The sequence below is a fragment of the Hyperolius riggenbachi genome, chromosome 10 (genome assembly GCF_040937935.1).
Source record: "Hyperolius riggenbachi isolate aHypRig1 chromosome 10, aHypRig1.pri, whole genome shotgun sequence".
In the NCBI taxonomy this organism is placed as follows: Eukaryota; Metazoa; Chordata; class Amphibia; order Anura; family Hyperoliidae; genus Hyperolius; species Hyperolius riggenbachi.
The window spans coordinates 263,116,598-263,138,620 of record NC_090655.1 but is presented as its reverse complement, the minus strand read 5'-3'; the positions used below and the strand labels follow the sequence as shown (position 1 = coordinate 263,138,620).

The 22,023-nt window shown below is 45.9% G+C and overlaps 1 pseudogene; it reads right to left on the bottom strand.

Moving 5' to 3' along the window:
* The window catches only part of LOC137537150 (zinc finger protein 208-like), a 486,444-nt pseudogene that overhangs the window by 31,962 nt on the left and 432,459 nt on the right, over positions 1-22,023 (bottom strand).

Here is a 22,023-nt window from a genome sequence, read left to right as displayed (position 1 = left end):
ATCAACATAACTTTAGAAAATGTAAATGATGAGTGTTGCATATTTTTTGTCCAGAGGTAACCTGTTAACCTATAAAAAAAATTCTGTCTATAGTGAGACTACAAATCCACTACTTCCTATATTGATTATGTTGATTTATAGGCATGGTGTCATGAACCGCAGTCTCACCTCTGCTGCCTCCAGCAGCACGAGCGCCGCTCTCATTCATCGGTGCGGGTCTGTTACTTCCGCAGCCCCCAGGCGTGGTCGGGTTCCCTCTGAGCGCAGGCTTCTCGAGGAGGCTAGTAATGCTGGCACTTTCAAACACGCGCGCGCACAGCAAGTGAGAGGCCTTATAGACTTAGGAAGCGTGTCAGCTGATCAGCAATCAGCTGACACATCTCCGCCCTAGTTTACTCCTGATTGATCACCTGTTCAGGAGGCAGGGCTACAGACCCAGAGCTGCCTATATATTCCTTGAGCTGTCAGTGCTCTGGTGTCTGTTGTAGCTGACAGTTCTTTGTTAAGCCTCAGACCCATAGTCAGATCCGTGGTACATTTGAACTGGCAGGAACTCAGGGATTTGTACACTAGTTAGTCTTGCAATTCTGTGTACTATTGCCTTGTGATTACTCTGTGTTTGACCTATTTCCTGTTTATCTACTCTGCTTCTAGTCTCACACCTTGTACCTTTGCCTATCTGATCCTCATTGCCGACTCTTTGCCTGTCTTACCGTTTACGCTATTGTCTGACCCTCTGGTACCTCTGCCCATCTGATCTCTGTTGCTTACTTATTGCCTGTTTATTGATTATCCTTCTGTCTCACCCACTGGCCTGTCAGACATCTGATTTCCGGTTTGACCTCGGCTAGCCTTAGACTAATCTCGACTCCTTTGGTGCCACACGCATTCTGCGGCACCCAGGACTCTGTCAGACTGTCAGGTAGGCGTCACTATCTGACAGTCGTTACACATCGTCCTTTACGTAGTCAATAATAATTTAAGGCCGAGATCGATTAGATATTTGACACACCCTTATCAGATCTGTCACGTGGCCTAGTTCTTTACTAGAGGGATATTTTAGCTACTTTTCCCTTCAGTCTCCTCTCCCCTAAACATCACTCACATTCTTACAGCCCCTCCCCCAATTATAGGCATCATGTGATCTATACGGGGCCCAGCTGGGGCATATTTCTTAGTCAACTTAATAAGTCTTTTAAATATCTAATGTTTATCACTCACCTGTACTTATCTCTGTAATAATGTCTTCCTCCTTAGATGCTCTAATCACGTCTTCCTCCTCTGCAGGCTGCTGATCATTCCTCACATACGTTTCTTCTTCTTTAATTGTCCCCATCATGTCACCCTCCTCAATAGACTGCTGATCACTCCTCACATACGTCTCTTCTTCTTCCTCTTTAATTGTCCCCATCATGTCATCCACCTCAATAGACTGCTGATCACCCCTCACACACGTCTCTTCTTCTTTTTCTTCTTTAATTGTCCCCATCATATCACCCTCCTCCGCAGACTGCTGATCACTCCTCACATAAGTCTCTTCTTCTTCTTCCTCTTTAATTGTCCCCATCATGTCACCCTCCTCCATAGACTGCTGATCACTCCTCACATATGTCTCTTCTTCCTCTTTAGTTGTCCCCATCATGTCACATTCCTCTGTAGACTGCTGATCACCGCACACATATGTCTCTTTTTCTTCTTCTTTAATTGTCCTCATCATGTCACCCTCCTCCATAGACTGCTGATCACTCCTCACATATGTCTCTTCTTCTTTGAGCTCAGATCTTAGTTCTGAAAAGGATAACAGATTATAGGTGTAAGATATTAGCAGTAATAAACAGAGCACAGCAAAGAACATAATTTGCTAGGGGTGATGATATCCCATAAGCTGTGGTCTCCTGCACATTCAGTACCACAGTCCTCTCTCCCAGTGTGCCTTGCTAATCATCTGGTGCTTCTCTCCATGCACACATTCCTGGGTGGAATGTGTGCATGGAGAGGACACAATGGACAGATGCTGCTGCTTCAGAACCTCCCTCCCTGAGACCTCTACTGACCCACAACAACTCTATTGTACAACATGTTATTGGCTGCCAGAATCTCTTCCATGAATAAGGACCCTTTAATATTCGAGGGGGGAATTTAACTTCTCTTTATATGGCTCAGACAAAAAATAAAAATAAAAAACCGTCTAATAGAAGCTATGAAAAAATGACTTCAACATTAAAGGCCTTCCGACTAGTAGATGCATGGAGGGTGTTTAATCTAGGTGCACTCATCTATTCTTGCTATTTAAATACCAGGGCTGTGGAGTCGGTACAAAAATCCACCGACTCCGACTCCTCAGTTTAGGATTCCACCGACTTCGACTCCTCTAATTTGCATATTACAATCTTGTTGATTGAAAGTATGTAACATGAAATTTGTCTCTTAACTGCCAACGCTTAGGAATTTTACTGAAGAGAGAAGGATATGTAGACTGCTATATTTATTCCCTTTAGACTAAAACTAGTCCTTGGTAAGAATACTTGTAAAAGGTACAGACCGAAACAAAGAACATCTATCAGGCCCTAGGCAATGTGACTGTGGGTACATGTAAGAGTGATGTGCAGGTACTCTGCAGGGGAATGAGGAGATTCTTCCTCTATTACACATCTGAACATGGATCAGGCCCTAGGCAATGTGACTGTGGGTACATGTAAGAATGATGTGCAGGTACTCTGCAGGAGAATGAGGGGATTCTTCCTCTATTACACATTCTTCATACACAATCTGAACCAGGTTTATGGGTGATAGACGACACCTCTGTGTTCAATGTGCACAACATTCTCAGTGGATTCCTTGCAGCTCTGTGGGGAGTGCATATGTAGAGTATAGTACTACTGTGTAACAAAGTAAACCAGAGACAGATGAAATTAAAGTTTTATACATACCTGGGGCTTCCTCCAGCCCCCTTCAGGCTAATCAGTCCCTCGCTGTCCTCCTCCGCCACCTGGATCTTCTGCTATAAGTCCAGGTGCTGGAAACAGTCTGGCGTAGTGCGCATGCATACACTCCACTGCCGGGAGCGTACTACACCTGCGCAACACTACTGCACAGGTGAAGAATGCTCTTGGCTGTAGGAGTGGCACGTGGCCGGACTGCGCTGACTGGCTGAATTACCGGGACTTATAGCAGAAGATCCAGGTGGTGGAGGTGGACAGCGAGGGTCTGATTGGCCTGAAGGGGGCTGGAGGAAGCACCAGGTATGTATAAAATTTTTCTTTTCATCCGTCTCACGTACCCTTTAATTCGCAGTCACCAAAACAAATTTTAACAACATGTCAAATTATTTGATTTTATGAGCAAAGAGAGTGCATACATTTGGATAAACCAGAATCAACGCAGAATTATTTCCATCTCATTGACCATCTCTATTAGTGACACGGCTACACATCAGGCTTTATTCTTACAGCATAGATGTTATTTAGTAAATATAAGAGATTCCTGTGTACACATCATATATACAGTCACAATCAGATGTGTATATCTGACTTTAAAAATACGGGGACTGCTTTATTGAAGCAGCATAAGTAACTAATTTTGATTAGTTTATTTCATTTTCGTGGACTAAGCACAGCTATTACTGTATATATAAATTATTTATGATGACTATTATCTGAGAAATAGAACATTTTATCATATTTTCTATTTTAATTACAGTTTAAATTCATTAGGAGTCGGTGAATTTTTTCCCGACTCCAGGTACCCAAAATTGCTCCGACTCCACAGCCCTGTTAAATACACACGATTCTTACTCTAGGAATGACTTTTTTTGTTTTTACAATAGGAACAACTCCTTCATGTAGCTGATATCAAAACCAGAAATTCTATTTACTCTGATAAGGTGGCCACACACCAGACATTTGTTTAAATTTCTTTTCAATTTAAGAAATACAATCTATTTTTCTTAGTGAGTGTAACACCTGAAAAATCTGACCAATGTACCACACATCTGTGTTACATTTTTCCCCAAATATGAAGAAAAATGAGTTCAAACTCTGAAAAAATTGATTGCTTGTACACAGAAACTGACAATCTACCCGACACCATTACATTTTCATCAAAATTGATCAGAAAAATCCACCACTTCTAATCAACTTATACTGGAACAAATTGGAAATTCGATCAGACTTCCTGTTCAAATAAAAAAATTAAAAAAAAGCTTTTGATTTTTCTGTACAACCAATCGTTTTTATCGAATTGCCATAAAATAATTGTATTGTAATGGGTGTGTGGCCACATTAACAATTAAGTGCAACCTAATACTAGATGCTGGTCACTAGATACAGAGTTATAGCAAGACCCAGAAGTAAGAAATGGCATCAAAAAGCATATACCTAAGTTCTGTCATTTCCAAATGAAAACCCCTCCGGGATTCCTATAAATCCTACCTGAGAGGTGAATTTATTTTTCAGAGGGATAGAAAAAAAAAAAGCAAGCTACATTAAACTCCTATTCATCAGAACTTTCCACCCTAGAAGCAGAACATAAGGTGGCCCCCTCCATGCGTCTCAGGGCCAAGGTGGACAAGGCTAGAGCAAAGATTACATGCTGAACACTATAAGAGGGGGCGTGGCCTGAAGCCAATGCTCTGAGGATGCAAGTGACAGAGGCACCAGTGCAATGACCAGTTAAGCCATCCTGAATGGCATCCTGGCGTCCGACAGCAGTGCTCAAACTTCAGGAAAGGGTCACCGAATATGCCAACCTCACCGATCATAACCCACTGTGTAGTGGGACTGTGGCAAAAGACGTGCAAGTTACAGTATTTGAGCCAATATGGCGCCAACACGTGCAGCAACTCCGAGCTCAACTTTGATGGTGAGAGCTTGCAGCCGCCTGCTGAACCCAGTCCGATAGACCAGATACTGGAGGGCGTCTCCTCTGTCAGGCCAGTCTAGCAGCTATCACGGTGAAGCTGGAGGAGGTGAGCCCTGATGTCTCCCTCTTCAGGCTGGACATGCATAATCTGTGCTCCAGAGAGACCGAAACAGAAGACCTCATAGGAACACTAGAAGATGCTACTAGGCCTGTCCAGCCTTCTATAGCTGATGCCCAAAAGGATCTTACTGCACTGCATGCCTGGCAAGATGATTGGGAGAACAGGAACCAGAGGTACAATGTGCAGCTCCTGGGCCCAAACCCTGAGAAATTCACTCAGCAACTACTACTAGACCTGAAACATTTTCTTCTGTATTCATCATTGAGAGAGCGCACCACATTTCCCATAAAGTACCTGCTCCTGGAGAACCGCTGTTCTCTTTTCAAAGTCTTCAATTACAGAGATCGAGACGCCATCTTTGGAAGTGGTAAGATTGGCCAAATAAAATTGGACGTGTGTACACACCCTTATGCTTTATACAGTGAGAACTTTACCTTCTTCTCTTTACCCCCTTCAGTCCCTCCCATAATCATTTAGCATAACAATATCACATATGAAAACCCCGAGTTGTTCTGGAGGGAGAAGAGAGATAAAAAATACTTGAAACCTTAGGAGGGCACTGCAATACCTGGGGGATGATATTGTGGAGGGCATATGGCTACACTGTGGGGCAATATGGCAATGCTAGGGGCAGAAGAGGCTATACAGGGGAAATGCCAGCACTGGAGGGACATGGCTGTATTCCATATACATCTCCTCTTGTCTCTGTGATGTGACTGAATTATTACTAGGAAGGTGAGATGCCAGCACTGGAGGGACATGGCTATATTCCATAAAACATCTTCTCTTGTCTCTGTGATGTGAATGAATTATTACTAGGAAGGTGAGATGCCGGCACTGGAGGGACATGGCTATATTCCATATACATCTTCTCTTGTCTCTGTGATGTGAATTATTACTAGGAAGGTGAGATGCCAGCACTGGAGGGACATGGCTATATTCCATAAAACATCTTCTCTTGTCTCTGTGATGTGAATGAATTATTACTAGGAAGGTGAGATGCCGGCACTGGAGGGACATAGCTATATTCCACATACATCTTCTCTTGTCTCTGTGATGTGACTGAATTATTACTAGGAAGGTGAGATGCCGGCACTGGGGGGACATTGCTATATTCCATATACATCTTCTCTTGTCTCTGTGATGTGACTGAATTATTACTAGGAAGGTGAGATGCCAGCACTGGGGGGACATGGCTATATTCCATATACATCTTCTCTTGTCTCTGTGATGTGACTGAATTATTACTAGGAAGGTGAGATGCTGGCACTGGAGGGACATGGCTATATTCCATATACATCTTCTCTTGTCTCTGTGATGTGACTGAATTATTACTAGGAAGGTGAGATGCCAGCACTGGAGGGACATGGCTATATTCCATATACATCTTCTCTTGTCTCTGTGATGTGAATTATTACTAGGAAGGTGAGATGCTGGCACTGGAGGGACATGGCTATATTCCATATACATCTTCTCTTGTCTCTGTGATGTGACTGAATTATTACTAGGAAGGTGAGATGCTGGCACTGGAGGGACATGGCTATATTCCATATACATCTTCTCTTGTCTCTGTGATGTGACTGAATTATTACTAGGAAGGTGAGATGCCGGTGTAGTGAAAAATTTTGCTACCCATCATATTTTGCAACTTGCCATAGAGGACAGTGTATGACTGTGTAGGCGTGGCTCCTCTCTGTTAACACGCCTGTAATTTTTTGCAACCACAGATCCCATTGGGCTAGAAGAGGGATTGTTCCCTCCAGGGGGGGTTATTAGTTGAGCAAGAGGGGAGGGGGGTTATTCCCTGGGGGGGGGGGTATTAGTTGAGGAAGAGGGGGGATTGTTCCCTCCAGGGGGGGTTATTAGTTGAGCAAGAGGGGAGGGTTCTGTGTGAGAGTAGGGTTTGGTTGGGTTGCATTTTCTGATACAGTTAGGTTAAAGTCAATGGTTAGGTTGCACTTTCTGATAGCTATACGTATAAATAAATGCAACCGGTTGCAAAACCTGATAAAGTTGCAAAAAATTTCACCACACCGGCACTGGGGGGACATTGCTATATTCCACATACATCTTCTCTTGTCTCTGTGATGTGACTAAATTATTACTAGGAAGGTGAGATGCCAGCACTGGAGGGACATGGCTATCTATATTCCATATACATCTTCTCTTGTCTCTGTGATGTGACAGAATTATTACTAGGAAGGTGAGATGCCAGCACTGGAGGGGCATGACTATATTCCATATACATCTTCTCTTGTCTCTGTGATGTGACTGAATTATTACTAGGAAGGTGAGATGCCAGCTATAATCTATGGCACATGTAGGGGGGACACTAGAAAACTGGCAAACAAGTCACAGCAGTTATTAAAGTCTCTTGTATGGCAATTACTACAAGGGGGATGATCAGGATAGTGACAGGTGTACTATGACCTCCTCTGTAACAAAGTATGTCCACCCCGACCTCTGCTCTGCTCAATATATAACAATAATCACACAATTACCTCTTCCAGCCGTGTGCTCTCTCCACCTCCTGCAACTTATCCTCTTGCTGTTACGTCATTTCCTGTCTTTGGCTTAATTTCTTTCCTGTTTGTGCGTTCCACCTGGGAGAGATCTTTTCGCCATCTTGTGGTAAATAGACTAACTGCAGCCTCTGTGGAATCACCTGCACTATTAATATTACAATTTTCTTTGTCACTGAACAACATTTTCATCTACAATTGCATCCCATTGCATAATAAATAATAATATATATGTTTTTTTTTTTATGTTGGGTCATTGCTAGTCTGCCTTGTGGCAACATGAATGGCAGTAAAACTTGGCTAGGGTGAAAATGTACATCCTGGGGGCCTTCTTAAAGATGTTGAAGGACGGTGCCACCCTAATGGGGGGGAGGTAGGGAGTTCCATAGTGTTGGAGTAGCTCTTGAGAAGTCCTGGGGGCGTGAATGGGATTGGTTGTTGCAGAGGGCAGTCAGGCGAAGTTCATTGGAGGAGCGGAGTGAGCGGCTAGGTGTGTACCTCTGAGTAAGATCAGAAATGTAGGTTGGACAGGTTTTGTGGACAGATATGTAGGTCAGACACAATATCTTGAATCTGATTCTGGATAGGAAGCCGGTGGAGGGATTCCAGGAGGGGAGCCACCGTGGTGGAGCGATGGGAGGAGTGGATAATTCTGCTGCCCATTCATGATGGACTGCAGCGGGTCAATTCAGGTCACAGGGAGACCAGACAGCAGGGCATTGCAGTAGTCAAGGCGAGAAATTATGAAGGCATGGATGAGAAGTTTGGTGGTGAAAGAGGTCAGGAAAGGGCGGATCTTGCAGATGTTATGGAGGTGGAAATTGCAGGACTTTGTGAGGTTTTGGATTTGGGGGTGAAGGAGAGTGAAGAGTCTAGAGTGACACCCAGACAGCGTGGTTGAGAGGTAGGGCGAATGGTAGTGTGGTTAACAGTGACATGCACATCTGGGAGGTTCAGGGATGGCCGGGGTGGGAAAATCATAAATTCTGTTTTTTCCAGGTTTAGTTTCAGGAACCTAGCGGACATCCGGGAGGAGATGGCTGATAGGCAGAAGGAGATCTTGTCCATGCTAGTGGTGGATAGGTCAGATCATTAAACAGATAGTAACGCGCGTACCAATAAGGAGCATTTTTGACAATGCGTGCTAACGCCAATCTGCGGTCTGAAACAGCCTCAGAGTACAGTATATATACACCTTCAAACAAGCATATGCAAATACAGATACTGTCAGTTTACAATTTTCCCAGGAGACAGGGAACATTCAGGAAATATTCAATCAATAGAACACAGCTTAGCAAAGGAGTGTCACTTCCCTTAGCTGGCCAGCTGTTATTTACTGTGAAGTAGGGTAATAATAACCAGGGCTGTAGAGTCAGAGTCGAGGAATCGGAGTCGGGGCAATTTTTGGGTACCTGGAGTTGGAGTTGGAGTCGGGGCAAAAATTCACCGACTCAGACTCCTAGTGAATTTAAAATGTAATTAAAATAGAAAATATGATAATGTTCTATTTCTCAAATAATAGTCGTCATAAATAATTTATATATACAGTAATAGCTGTGCTTAGTCTACAAAAATGAAATAATTAAAAAAAAAAATAGTTACTTGTGCTGCTTCAATAAAGCAGTCAGAAGAAAGAAGTCAGATATACATATCTGATTGTGACTCTATAGTATATATGATGTGTACACAGGAATCTTTTATATATATACTAAACATCTAAATAACATCTATGCTGTAAGAATAAAGCCTGATGTGTAGCTGTGTCACTAATAGAGATGGTCAATGAGATGGAAATAATTTAGCGTTGATGCTGGTTTATGCAAATGTATGCACTCCCTTTGCTCATGAAATCAAGCAATTTGATATGTTATAATTTGGAAAAGACAATTTACACATACCTGAGGCTTCCTCCAGCCCCCTTCAGGCTAATCTAGTATATCTAGCCCCATGTATATATAAAACTTTAACTTCATCTGTCTCAGGTTTACTTTGTTACACAGTAGTACTATACTCTACATATGCACTCCCCACAGAGCTGCAGGGAATCCACTGAGAATGTTGTGCACATTGAACAAGAAGTGTTGTCTATCACCCATAAACCTGGTTAAGATTGTACAAGATGAATGTGTAATAGAGGAAGAATCCCCTTATTTCCCTGCAGAGTACCTGCACATCACTCTTACATGTCCCCACAGTCACATTGCCTAGGGCCTGATAGATGTTATTTGTTCCTGTCTGTACCTTCCACAAGTACTCTTACCAAGGACTACTTTTAGTCTATGGAAAAAATACTAAAAGTATTAGAGGCAGAAGATCAGCTGGATAGCCAGGTAACTGGTATTGCCTAAAAGGGAATAAATATGGCAGTCTCCATATGCCTCTCACTTCAGTTGTATTTTAAAATTCCTAAGCGTTGACAGTTAAGAGATGCATTTCATGTTACATACTTTCAATCAACAAGATTCTAATGTGCAAATTAGACGAGTTGGAGTCGGGGGAATCCTAACCTGAGGAGTTGGAGGATTTTTGTACCGACTCCACAGCCCTGATAATAACATGTTTATATTTACATGTAAACATCCATTTCAACTACAACAATAGAATACATTATCTAGAGCAGGGGTCTCAAACTCAATTTACCTGGGGGCTGCAGGAGGCAAAGTCAGGATGAGAGTCTGGGCCTCATAAGGGAATCAATCAATCAGCAGCTCCCGACCGCACCCCCCTCCCCCCACCCCTTGCATTGATTTTTATTTCAAAATCAAATTCACACTGAAGCAAACTAATTTGCCTATTTTACCTTATAGTTCGCTTCAGTGCTCCCATTCCAAGTAATTCCGCCGTGTCCCCGCCACAAAACGAGGGCTGCAGAGCCCTCAAATCGCCCGGCCGCATCGCCGCCTCTGCCTGCCCCTCTCACTCTTCCTTCACAGAGAGGGGCGGGCAGAGGCGGCGATGCACCACGATTGACGTCAGGAGGGGCAGAGCTGAAAGCTCTGCCCCTTCCAGGAAATGCCGGCGGATTGCCCCCCCCCCCTCCCCTCCCCCCCCCCCCCCGGGCGATTTGGGGGCTCTGCAGCCCTCGTTTAGCGGCGGGGATGCGGCGGATTACTTGGGAGCACTGAAGCAAACTATAAGTAAGCTTTTGCTGGTGCGGGCCACAAAATATTGTATCGAGGGCCACAAATGGCCCGTGGGTCGCGAGTTTGAGACCCCTGATCTAGAGGGTGCTTAGGTAGCCATAAATTTAGCTAAATTGTTCCGGAATCAGCATTATGCACCGCCCCCCTTCGTCGCTCGTCCCAATATTGCACACTGCTACCACCATACACACGATCAAGCAAGATGACCCTACATCGTGCAGCATGTCCGACCGATTAAAGCATCCAATTTTGGCCCAAAATTGGTCACATTTTTAAATGGTCATGCACTTAGCAGCATTGATTTTCATCCGATTCCGATTAAAATAATCAAGTCAGATGGCCGATTGTCCGCCAAGTGGCCTGATGTGTGGTCACCTTCATAGGGAGTCATCTCCTTCAATCCTTTGTAAGTTACAATGGACATCTCTGCTTTACAGCTCTGAGGTGATGAATGGATGAAAAGGCAGTGGAACCTTCCTGGCGGTAAGCCCGAGCTGAGCTCGGGGTAAGCCGCCGGAAGGCACTGCTCAGGCCCCGCTGGGCCGATTTGCATAATTTTTTTTTTGCTGCACGCAGCTAGCACTTTGCTAGCTGCGTGCAGTGCCCGATCGCCGCCGCTACCCGCCGATTCGCCGCTATCCGTCGCGCCGCAGCCGCCCCCCCCCCCCCCAGACCCCGTGCGCTGCCTGGCCAATCAGTGCCAGGCAGCTCTATGGGGTGGATCGGAATCCCCTTTGACGTCACGACGTCGATGACGTCGGTGACGTCATCCCGCCCCGTCGCCATGGCGACGGAGGAAGCCCTCCGGGAGATCCCGTTCTTTGAACGGGATCTCCGGATCTCCGATCGCCGGCGGCGATCGGAGGGGCTGGGGGGATGCCGCTGAGCAGCGGCTATCATGTAGCGAGACTTTGTCTCGCTACATGAAAAAAAAAAAAAAAATTTTAAAAAAAAGATTTGCTGCCCCCTGGCGATTTTTTTGCAAACCGCCAGGAGGGTTAATTATGTTTGAACTGAGGCATCTGTTGCTTAATTGCGGCTAAAGGAAGCATAGTACTTTATATACGACTAGCCGTCCCGCGTCGTAGCATACGCCGCATCTTCTATCTATCTAATAGAGTACGTGCCTCAACCTTGAAGCAAGAAGAATAAAGGTGGGTACACACATCAGATAAAAGTCTTTGGAAAAATCAAAGATCACAGACCAAGTTTACCCCCTTCCATGTAGTATGAGAGCCACACCTACACAGTCTATTCTATTGAGCTGCACTCCCCATCAGATAGAAATATTTGCAAGATCATGCACACAAAGATGCTGCACACAAAGATGCTGTACACATTCAAAAGATCAGTATCTGCAAAAGATCCGTTCCTGCAAAAGATCAGTATCTACAAAATACATTCATAGTCTATATTTCCATGCGGATTATTGTGGACATTTTTCCGCATAAGGGCATAAGCATCCGCATACAATGAATTTTCGATGCTGGTCGAAAATGCAAGTATTTCTGAAGATTTTTGTAAAAATTCGCCAAAAAACGAAAACGGGATTTTCGATGCGAAAATGACTTAGGCGAAAATTCGCAAGCAACACTGCTACATGCTACATTAGCACTATCCAGGAGCGCCACAGGGAGGATTCCCAATGCCCCCTTTTTATACAACCGGAGGGACCGCGGGGTCCCAGGCTCTCTCACTGCCTGGGAACCACAGCGGCACCCCGGAGGGGGAGGCTAGATGACCCCCCCCCCAAAGCATGGCCAGCGCCGGGGAGAGCCGTCTGCACCCACCTCCCAATATTAAAAACAGGCACTTACCTTAACGTCCATTGCGTTCTGCTACATGCGCATTAATTTTCTCATGGAAAGCATTTTTTGCAGTTTGTATCCTTTGGAGGCAGGTGGTGGATGGCTTGCTCCGGTAGTGTGAACCCTGGAGTGAGTTGTCTGCGCCTGTCCTCCCCTCCCTTCTCTGGAGTGCTGTATGTGAGCCAGCCCTGAGCTCTAAAGCTCGAGGTGACCCATGCTTCTCTCCTTTCTCATGTGGTGCCCCCAAGTTAATGCGCATGTAGCAGAACGCAATGGACGTTAAGGTAAGTGCCTGTTTTTAATATTGGGAGGTGGGTGCAGACGGCTCTCCCCGGCGCTGGCCATGCTTGGGGGGGGGGGGTCGCCTGCGGCACCTAGCCTCCCCCTCCGGGGTGCCGCTGTGGTTCCCAGGCAGTGAGAGAGCCTGGGACCCTGTGGTCCCCCCGGTTGTATAAAAAGGGGGCATTGGGAATCCTCCCCGTGGCGCTCCTGGATAGTGCTAATGTAGCATGTAGCAGTGTTGCTTGCGAATTTTCACCTCGAAAATCCCGTTTTCGTTTTTTGGCGAATTTTCACGAAAATCTTCAGAAATATTTGCGTTTTCGACCAGCATCGAAAATTCATTGTATGCAGATGCTTATGCCCTTATGCGGAAAAATGTCCACAATAATCCGCATGGAAATTCAATCTATGCGGACGTTTATAAGGAAAAATGCCCGCAATAATGCGCAAGAAACTTCTCTGAACGCGGACGCTAATGCCCTTATGTGGAAAATGTCCGCAATAATACGCAAGTAACGCAAAAATGACTGGCATTAGGCGAAAATTAACGCAAAAAAATTAGATGGAAAATTTGCCTGTCAAAACGAAATTAGGCGAAATTCGGTAAAAATTTATCGAAACAAATTTTTGCATTTTCGCTCATCACTGGCATGTAGCAGGGCGACCGCTTTGCGGTATTGGTTTTTTGACCCTGCATAGTTTGGCATGCAAAAGCAAATTTGCATGAGCATTGCCTCATCCAATTAGGCCAGATTTGCAAAGCCAGACTTGCTAGGGTAGGCCTCTTTTCCACGGACAGTTGATAGGCAGTAAAATGCCTCTCAAACTCTTACAACTGCTCACTACTGCCTGGTAACAGCTTGCTGCTGCCTGGTAACTGCTTACTGCTGCCTGGTAACTGCCTGGTAACTGCCTGGTAACAGCTTGCTGCTGCCTGGTAACTGCTTACTGCTGCCTGGTAACTGCTTACTGCTGCCTGGTAACTGCTTGCTGAGCACACAGTCCGTGGAAAAGAAGCCTAAAACTTGGTGTTTGAGCACGCATACATTTTCTCATGCAGTACTTCTTCTTCTTGCTCGAAGGTTGAGGCACTTACTCTATTATATATATAGATTACTTTCATTTTCAAAATTAAAATGTATTTCTTTATATAGCTAACAAGTAATTACGAAATTCACGAAATTACGAAGAAATGCGAAATTACGTTATGGTTTAACGTGAAATTACGGTATAGTTGTACGTGAAATTACGTTATGAACGAAACGCGAAATTACGCGTTGAAAATTACGCTTACGGTATTATCAATTACGATTTTAATGGAAATTACGCTACCATAATTTCGCGCCGTAATAGCAAATTTCGCATGCGTATAGTAACGCGAAATTTCGAAAATTTCGTCTCAACCCTACTCTCAGATACACAGAATTGCATATAATGATGGACTACAAAACCATATCATATACCACATTATATACAGTATGTAATCATCAGGAAATCAAAAAGTAAAAAGCAGAAACAGCCTCCTTGAATTGAGAAAGGAGGGGTATCCGTTTACCAAAAAAACACACTGTCAAGGAGACAATAAAGCAGGGACTAGATTGTGAGCTCCTCTGAGAGACAGTTGGTGACAATATGCTCTGTACAGCACTGCATGATATGTTGGCACTATATAAATACTTAAATAAATAAAAGCTTCCAACAGTTACCCAAAGGATGTATTTCCATTGTAATTTTAATTCAGCCATTATAATGATGAAATCATGATCTTATCGAGTGTGCTTCAAGAGTAAACATCGGGTGCCTCTAATCATACCCGCCGCAAGACGTCCATATATGCACAGAGTCCCCAGGACTTCCGGGTCACGTGACATTGCGTGCATCCACTGCTGACGCAAACGCATAAGACGGGGGGGGGGGGGGAGTGTAGGAGGTTCAGCTGTGGAGATATTTAGGGTTTTACCACAGGCAGCATAATTAACTTCCCACTGAGCATGCGTGAAAGGCAGTGTGGGAGGGAGCTTCCGGGCAGCATGATCAGACATTACCGCGACATGTGCAACGCTCAGACATTAAATGGAGCATCCTGTTGAGATTATTGAGATGCGGGCGCGTGGTATGCGTACAACGTCTCCATGCTGCTAACAATGCGGGCACCATCTTGGATGTAGTGAGTGGCGTACATGGCACTCCACCATCCTGCATGGGGCCTCTTCACTGAAGAAAATAAAGTGATTGAAAGCAAATCAAGCTATTATATATAAACTGAAACCAAATATTATAATTGCCTTTCAATTGAATACAGGGGAAAGAGCCATTTTGAACAAGCTCTGTATAAACTGAGGAAAGGAATATTGATAATAACAATTAAATGGAAAATTTAAATCAAGTAAATAAATGATCTCAGGTAAATAAACTAGACCTAAATATGTAGCTATATGTAAATATGTAAAATAATAAAGCATTAAATGTATGTGTGGGTGAGTATGTGAAAGCACAAGAACCATAAGCTCAATCACTGCTTTTCCTCTCAAGTGATTAGGATTAGTGATTTTGAAAAAAAAAAACCACACCTGCACTAGGCAACACCCACCACCTACTCTACTACCAGCTCTACCAGCACCAGGCCACACCCACCACCTCCTCCTCTACTACCAGCACCAGGCCACACCCACCTCCTCCTCTACTACCGGATCTACCAGCACCAGGCCATACCCACCACCTCCTCCTCTACTACCAGACCCAGGCCACACCCACCACCTCCTCCTCTACTACCAGACCCAGGCCACACCCACCACCTCCTCCTCTACTACCAGCTCTACCAGCACCAGGCCACGCCCACCACCTCCTCCTCTACTACCAGACCCAGGCCACACCCACCACCTCCTCCTCTACTACCGGATCTACCAGCACCAGGCCACACCCACCACCTCCTCCTCTACTACCAGACCCAGGCCACACCCACCACCTCCTCCTCTACTACCGGATCTACCAGCACCAGGCCACGCCCACCACCTCCTCCTCTACATGGCCGACCTTTGACCTGAGCGACCGGAGCGGTCACTCAGGGAGCCGGCTTCCAGGGGGCGCACGCTTCCCTCCCTCCGATAAGTGTTTTGCCCGCCGCACAGCTTCCCTCCTTCTTCCGATTAATGTCACCGCTCTGAGCTCCTCTCAGTTCCCTCCCTCCCTCCAATGTAGAGAACAGTGCAGCAGTGGCTCTCACCATCCATCTTGCAAACAGTAGCTTTGCTCAGCTCCCAGGGCATTTATCTGCATTGTAGCTTTAAGGGTCCTCGCTTGAGGTCATCAAGCAAAGCCCTTACAATTCAGAAAAATGCCCCGGGAGCTGAGCAAGATGGACGGTGAGAGCCACTGCCTGCACTGTTCTCTACATCGGTGGGAGGGTGGGAACTGAGGGGAGCTCAGAGCGGGGCACATTAATCAGAGGGAAGGAGGGAAGCTGTGCGGCGGGGAAAACACTTTTGTCGGAGGGAGGGAAGCTGAGTGTGTGGTCTGCACGTGTGTATTTGATCTTTGTGTGTGTGTGGTGTGAGTGTCTGTGTGATCTGCATGCATGTGAGTGAGATCTGCATGTGTGTGAGATCTGCATGCGTGTGTGTATTTGATCTACATGTGTGTGAGATCTGCATGTGTGTGTGATCTGCATGTGTGTGTGTATTTGATCTGCATGTGTGTGAGATCTGCATGTGTGTGTGATCTGCATGTGTGTGTGTATTTGATCTGCGTGTGTGTGTCTGTGTGAGTGTGTGATCTGCATGTGTGTGTGTGAGTGAGATCTGAGTCTGTGATCTGCATGTGTGTGAGTGTGTGATCTGCACGTGTGTGATTGTGTGATCTGCACGTGTGTGAGTGTGTGATCTGCATGTGTGTGATTGTGTGATCTGCGTGTGTGTGTGTGTGAGATCTGCATGTGTGTGTGTATTTGATCTGCATGTGTGTGAGATCTGCATGTGTGTGTGATCTGCATGTGTGTGTGTATTTGATCTGCATGTGTGTGTGAGTGAGATCTGTGTCTGTGTGAATGTGTGATCTGTGCCTGTGTGAGTGTGTGATTTGCATGTGTGTGTGTATTTGATCTGCGTGTGTGTGTGTCTGTGTGAGTGTGTGATCTGCATGTGTGTGTGTGAGTGAGATCTGAGTCTGTGATCTGCATGTGTGTGAGTGTGTGATCTGCACGTGTGTGATTGTGTGATCGGCACGTGTGTGAGTGTGTGATCTGCATGTGTGTGATTGTGTGATCTGCGTGTGTGTGTGTGATCTGCGTGTGTGTGTGTGTGAGATCTGCATGTGTGTGTGATCTGCATGTGTGTGTGTATTTGATCTGCATGTGTGTGAGATCTGCATGTGTGTGTGATCTGCATGTGTGTGTGTATTTGATCTGCATGTGTGTGTGAGTGAGATCTGTGTCTGTGTGAATGTGTGATCTGTGCCTGTGTGAGTGTGTGATTTGCATGTGTGTGTGTATTTGATCTGCGTGTGTGTGTCTGTGTGAGTGTGTGATCTGCATGTGTGTGTGTGAGTGAGATCTGAGTCTGTGATCTGCATGTGTGTGAGTGTGTGATCTGCACGTGTGTGATTGTGTGATCTGCACGTGTGTGAGTGTGTGATCTGCATGTGTGTGATTGTGTGATCTGCGTGTGTGTGTGTGATCTGCGTGTGTGTGTGTGTGTGTGTGAGATCTGCATGTGTGTGTGATCTGCATGTGTGTGTGTATTTGATCTGCATGTGTGTGAGATCTGCATGTGTGTGTGATCTGCATGTGTGTGTGTATTTGATCTGCATGTGTGTGTGAGTGAGATCTGTGTCTGTGTGAATGTGTGATCTGTGCCTGTGTGAGTGTGTGATTTGCATGTGTGTGTGTATTTGATCTGCGTGTGGGTGTCTGTGTGAGTGTGTGATCTGCATGTGTGTGTGTGAGTGACATCTGAGTCTGTGATCTGCATGTGTGTGAGTGTGTGATCTGCACGTGTGTGATTGTGTGATCTGCGTGTGTGTGTGTGTGTGTGTGTGTGTGTGTGTGTGTGTGTGTGTGTGTGTGTGTGTGTGTGTAATCTGCGTGTGTGTGTGTGTGTGTGTGTGTGTGTGTGTGTGTGTGTGTGTGTGTGTGTGTGTGTGTGTGTAATCTGCGTGTGTGTGTGTGTGTGTGTGTGTGTGTGTGTGTGTAATAGCGTGTGTGTGTGTGTGTGTGTGTGTGTGTGTGTGTGTGTGTGTGTGTGTGTGTGTGTGTGTAGAGGATGAATGGGGGGGGGGGCACCAAAATCTGGTTGCGCTCACGATGCTGTGAAACCTAAGGCCAGCCCTGCTCCTCTACTACCAGCACCGGGCCACACCCTCCACCTCCTCTACTATCAGCACCAGGCCACACCCACCACCTCTACTACCAGCTTTACCAACACCAGGCCGCACCCACCACCTCCTCCTCTACTACCAGCTCCAGACCACACCCACCACCTCCTCCTCTACTACCAGCTCTACCAGCACCAGGCAACACCCGCCACCCCTCCTCTACTACCAGCACCAGGCTGCACCCTCCACCTCCTCCTCTACTACTAGCTCTACCAGCACCAGGCTACACTCACTGCCTCCTCCTCTACTACCAGCTCTACCAACACCAGGCCACACCCACCACCTCCTCTACTACCAGCACCGGGGCACACCCACCACCTCCTCCTCTACTACCAGCTCTACCAGCACCAGACCACACCCACCTCCTCCTCTACTACTGACTCTACCAGCACCAGGGCACATCCACCACTTCCTCCTACTTCTAGCTCTATCAGCACCAGGCCACAACCATTTCATCCTCTACTGCCAGCTCAACCAACACCAGACCACACCTATCACCCCCTCCTCTACTACCAGTTCTATCAGCACCAGGCCACACCCACCTCCTCTACTGTCAGCTCAACCAACACTAGGCCACACCCACCACCTCCTCCTCTAGTATCCAGCACAAAGCCACACCCACCATCTCTTCCAGTACTACCAGCACCAGGCCACACCCACCACCTCCTCCTCTACTACCAGCTCTACCAGCACCAGGCTACACCCACTACCTCCTTCTCTACTACCAGCGCCAGGCCACACCCACCACCTCCTCCTCTACTACTAGCTCTACCAGCAACAGGCCACACCCACCTCCTCTTCTACTACCAGCACCAGGCCACACCCACCACCACCTCTCCCTCTACTACCAGCACCAGGCCACATGCACCACCTCTTCCTCTACTACCAGCCCCACCAGCACCAGGGCACACCCACCACCTCCTTCACTACCAGCACCAGGCCACACCCACCATCTCCTCCTCTACTACCAGCTCCCCCAGCACCAGGGCACACCCACCACCTCGTCCTCTACTACCAGCTCTACCAGCACGAGGACACACCCACATCCACTCCTCTACTAGCAGCTCTACCAGCTTCAGGCCACACCCACCACTCACTCCTCTACTACCAGCTCTACCAGCACCAGGCCACACCCACCACCTACTCCTCTACTACCTGCTTTACCAGCACCAGGCAACACCCACCAACTCCTACTCTACTACCAGCTCTACCAACACCAGGCCACACCCACCACCTTCTCCTCTACTACCAGCACCAGGCCACGCCCACCACCTCCTCCTCTACTACCAGCTCTACCAGCACCAGGCCACACCCACCACCTCCTCCTCTACTACCAGCACCACGTCACAAACACCTCCCACTGCTGGCCAAGGCAGGGGGATCCTATGGATGCCTGGATAAATCTACTGTGACCATCTGAGACACCTCAATCACGGGTCCATATTGCATGGCATTGGATAAAATGATTGGCACACAATTATCAATGTCCCTTTATTGTTTGTGGTGGGGATGAGGCATGTCTCGGCAATGGTGACAGTGTTGAGTGAATGGGCTTGACATCTAGCAAAAAACAATTAACCCTTCGCACACTCGCATGCAAATATTCAAACAAATGCATTCACAGATTCACTCATCCAGGCACAAATGTTATCCCTACAGCTAAGTTAAAAGCTTAGTTCACAGAAGAATGCATTCTTATGCTTAGTCGCCTACACTGTGCAGAAGTACCCAGGTGATCATAGGTGTCCCAAATCTGGCCCTGTAACATGCATAGTGCAAACATGCAAACATTCATTGCATCAACCCTATCTAGGGATTAGAAGCACACATCCTGACTTCCTCTCCTGGGACAGATAGCGCATCATACCAGTCGCCCAAGGGAGCTAACGTAACGTATCCAAGCGCACCATGCACATACACCAGCATAAGCTGTGCGTATGCTGACAAACACATACAGGGGAAGGAGGGAGTGCACTGGATTAAAACCCTGGCCACAAGGGTTAGTAACAAGAAAAAAACAACACATATATCCAGGCACATCGCCTTTAGTTCGGACATTTAAGTAAGTAATTAAGGAAAGAGAGGTGCTAAAGGGGGTGTGGCCAGAAAAATAGCAAAAAAACCATTAACCCTTGCATGAAAATGTTGACATCTGCCACAATTGGCACAGCATGCCATTCAAGTTTTTTCTTGCCCCGCCATCCAGTGATCTGTCTGTAGACCTGTCAGTGCTGCTGGGGGTGTGGCCACCTACTACTGAATTGTGACTGTTGCTAGATAGTGTCTGTTGTCTTTTCTAAAAATGAATAAGAGGTGGGTTAGTTACAACTACTAGACACTCACCACTGATGTCACAGACTGATGCCAGAGAGATGCCAATTCCTGCTGCTTCAGTTCCCCCAGACACTGGCTGCCAACACAACTGCCACAATCTCAGGTGCTGCTGCATTGGTGGAATGTTTCCGCTGTTAGTGTCACATGTCTGGGGGGCCTTCATGTCATCCTCATCAAGCTGCAAGCTGCCATCTATATGTCTCTCATGCACAATACATGGAAGTGTGATAATCTGTTATTACTCAGCAGTGCATTACACAGAGCTCTGTTATTATGGTGTGATGATGCAGCGTGCTGATAATTCATGCTCTGTGTGTGTGTGTGTGTGTGTGTGTGTGTGTGTGCGTGCGTGCGTGCGTGTGAAAATGACACAGTGAAAATGTGTCTGCCTTTCCTGCCTACTTATTTATATACAACTTGCTGGTAAAATCCTACCTTCTTGCATTGATTACAATGCTGTCTTCTAATTGGTCTGTTTAAGTGATGCTGTGGTGTCATATCCTAACCTCTATTTCAAAAATTACACTATAAAATCATTACTTCATTTCAGATCTCACTTTCATAAGACAGATGTTACATATTATGGAATCACTACCCCCCCCCCCTTCTAGATGCATATACATAACCCAGAAGCAATGGTCACTGCTTAGCTGAGCTCCCTGGGGCTTTCAGGCACATATGGTAATGGTTTTAAAACATTCCTTTTTGTTAAAAGCATTGGATTATTGTTGACTGAGACCACCATCGGGGAGGGGCTGTGATACTGTATATATGTGTTTATATTATTCAAACTCTCATTTGCCTGACACTTAATAGAGTGACAAAATATATTTGTATCACCACTGTCAGAGCAACAACTTCACACATGATAATGTGTCTCAAAAGGGCTGGCATTTGCCACTAACAAGCACAAGAAAAGATGCCCTATCCTATAAGCAATTCATCTCATCCCAATATGATGCAAACATATAGACATTTTATTCAGGACTTATCCAACATACACAATGTTAAAAACAATTAAAACCACCCCCTGAATCCAAATGTGATTGGAATCCTCACAGCAGTGGGAAAAAGTGACAATAGATCTGTGTAACAGCGAATCACTAATCTTGTGCAACAAATAACATGTATTGCACACCCCTATAAAAAGTGCCTACGAAGAATGACCAAAATTTGTCAAAAAGATTGCCTAGTATCCTGTGCTTATAAAAGTGCCAAGTGCTGATATAAATAATATGTACAATATGTGCAAAGAGCTGTGTAAACAAAACGGGCTATACAGGCTAAAGTGCTAAACATCCAAAATAAATTGTACAGTGCAAAATTGCTCAAGAAAGTGCTACATAGTGCTTACCATATAAAGATCACCGTTGCATGTGGGGAGAAGCGGGATGACGCCTTGCGCGTTCGCAGCTTCTATGGAGGATCACATTCCACTTTCCTTTTTGTTAAAAGCATTTGATTATTGTTGACTCTGACCACCGTGGGGGAGGGGCTGTGATATAGATGTGTATATATTATTCAAACTCTCAATCACCTGACACCCAATAGAATGACAAAATATAATTGTATAACTGGCGGGGCCT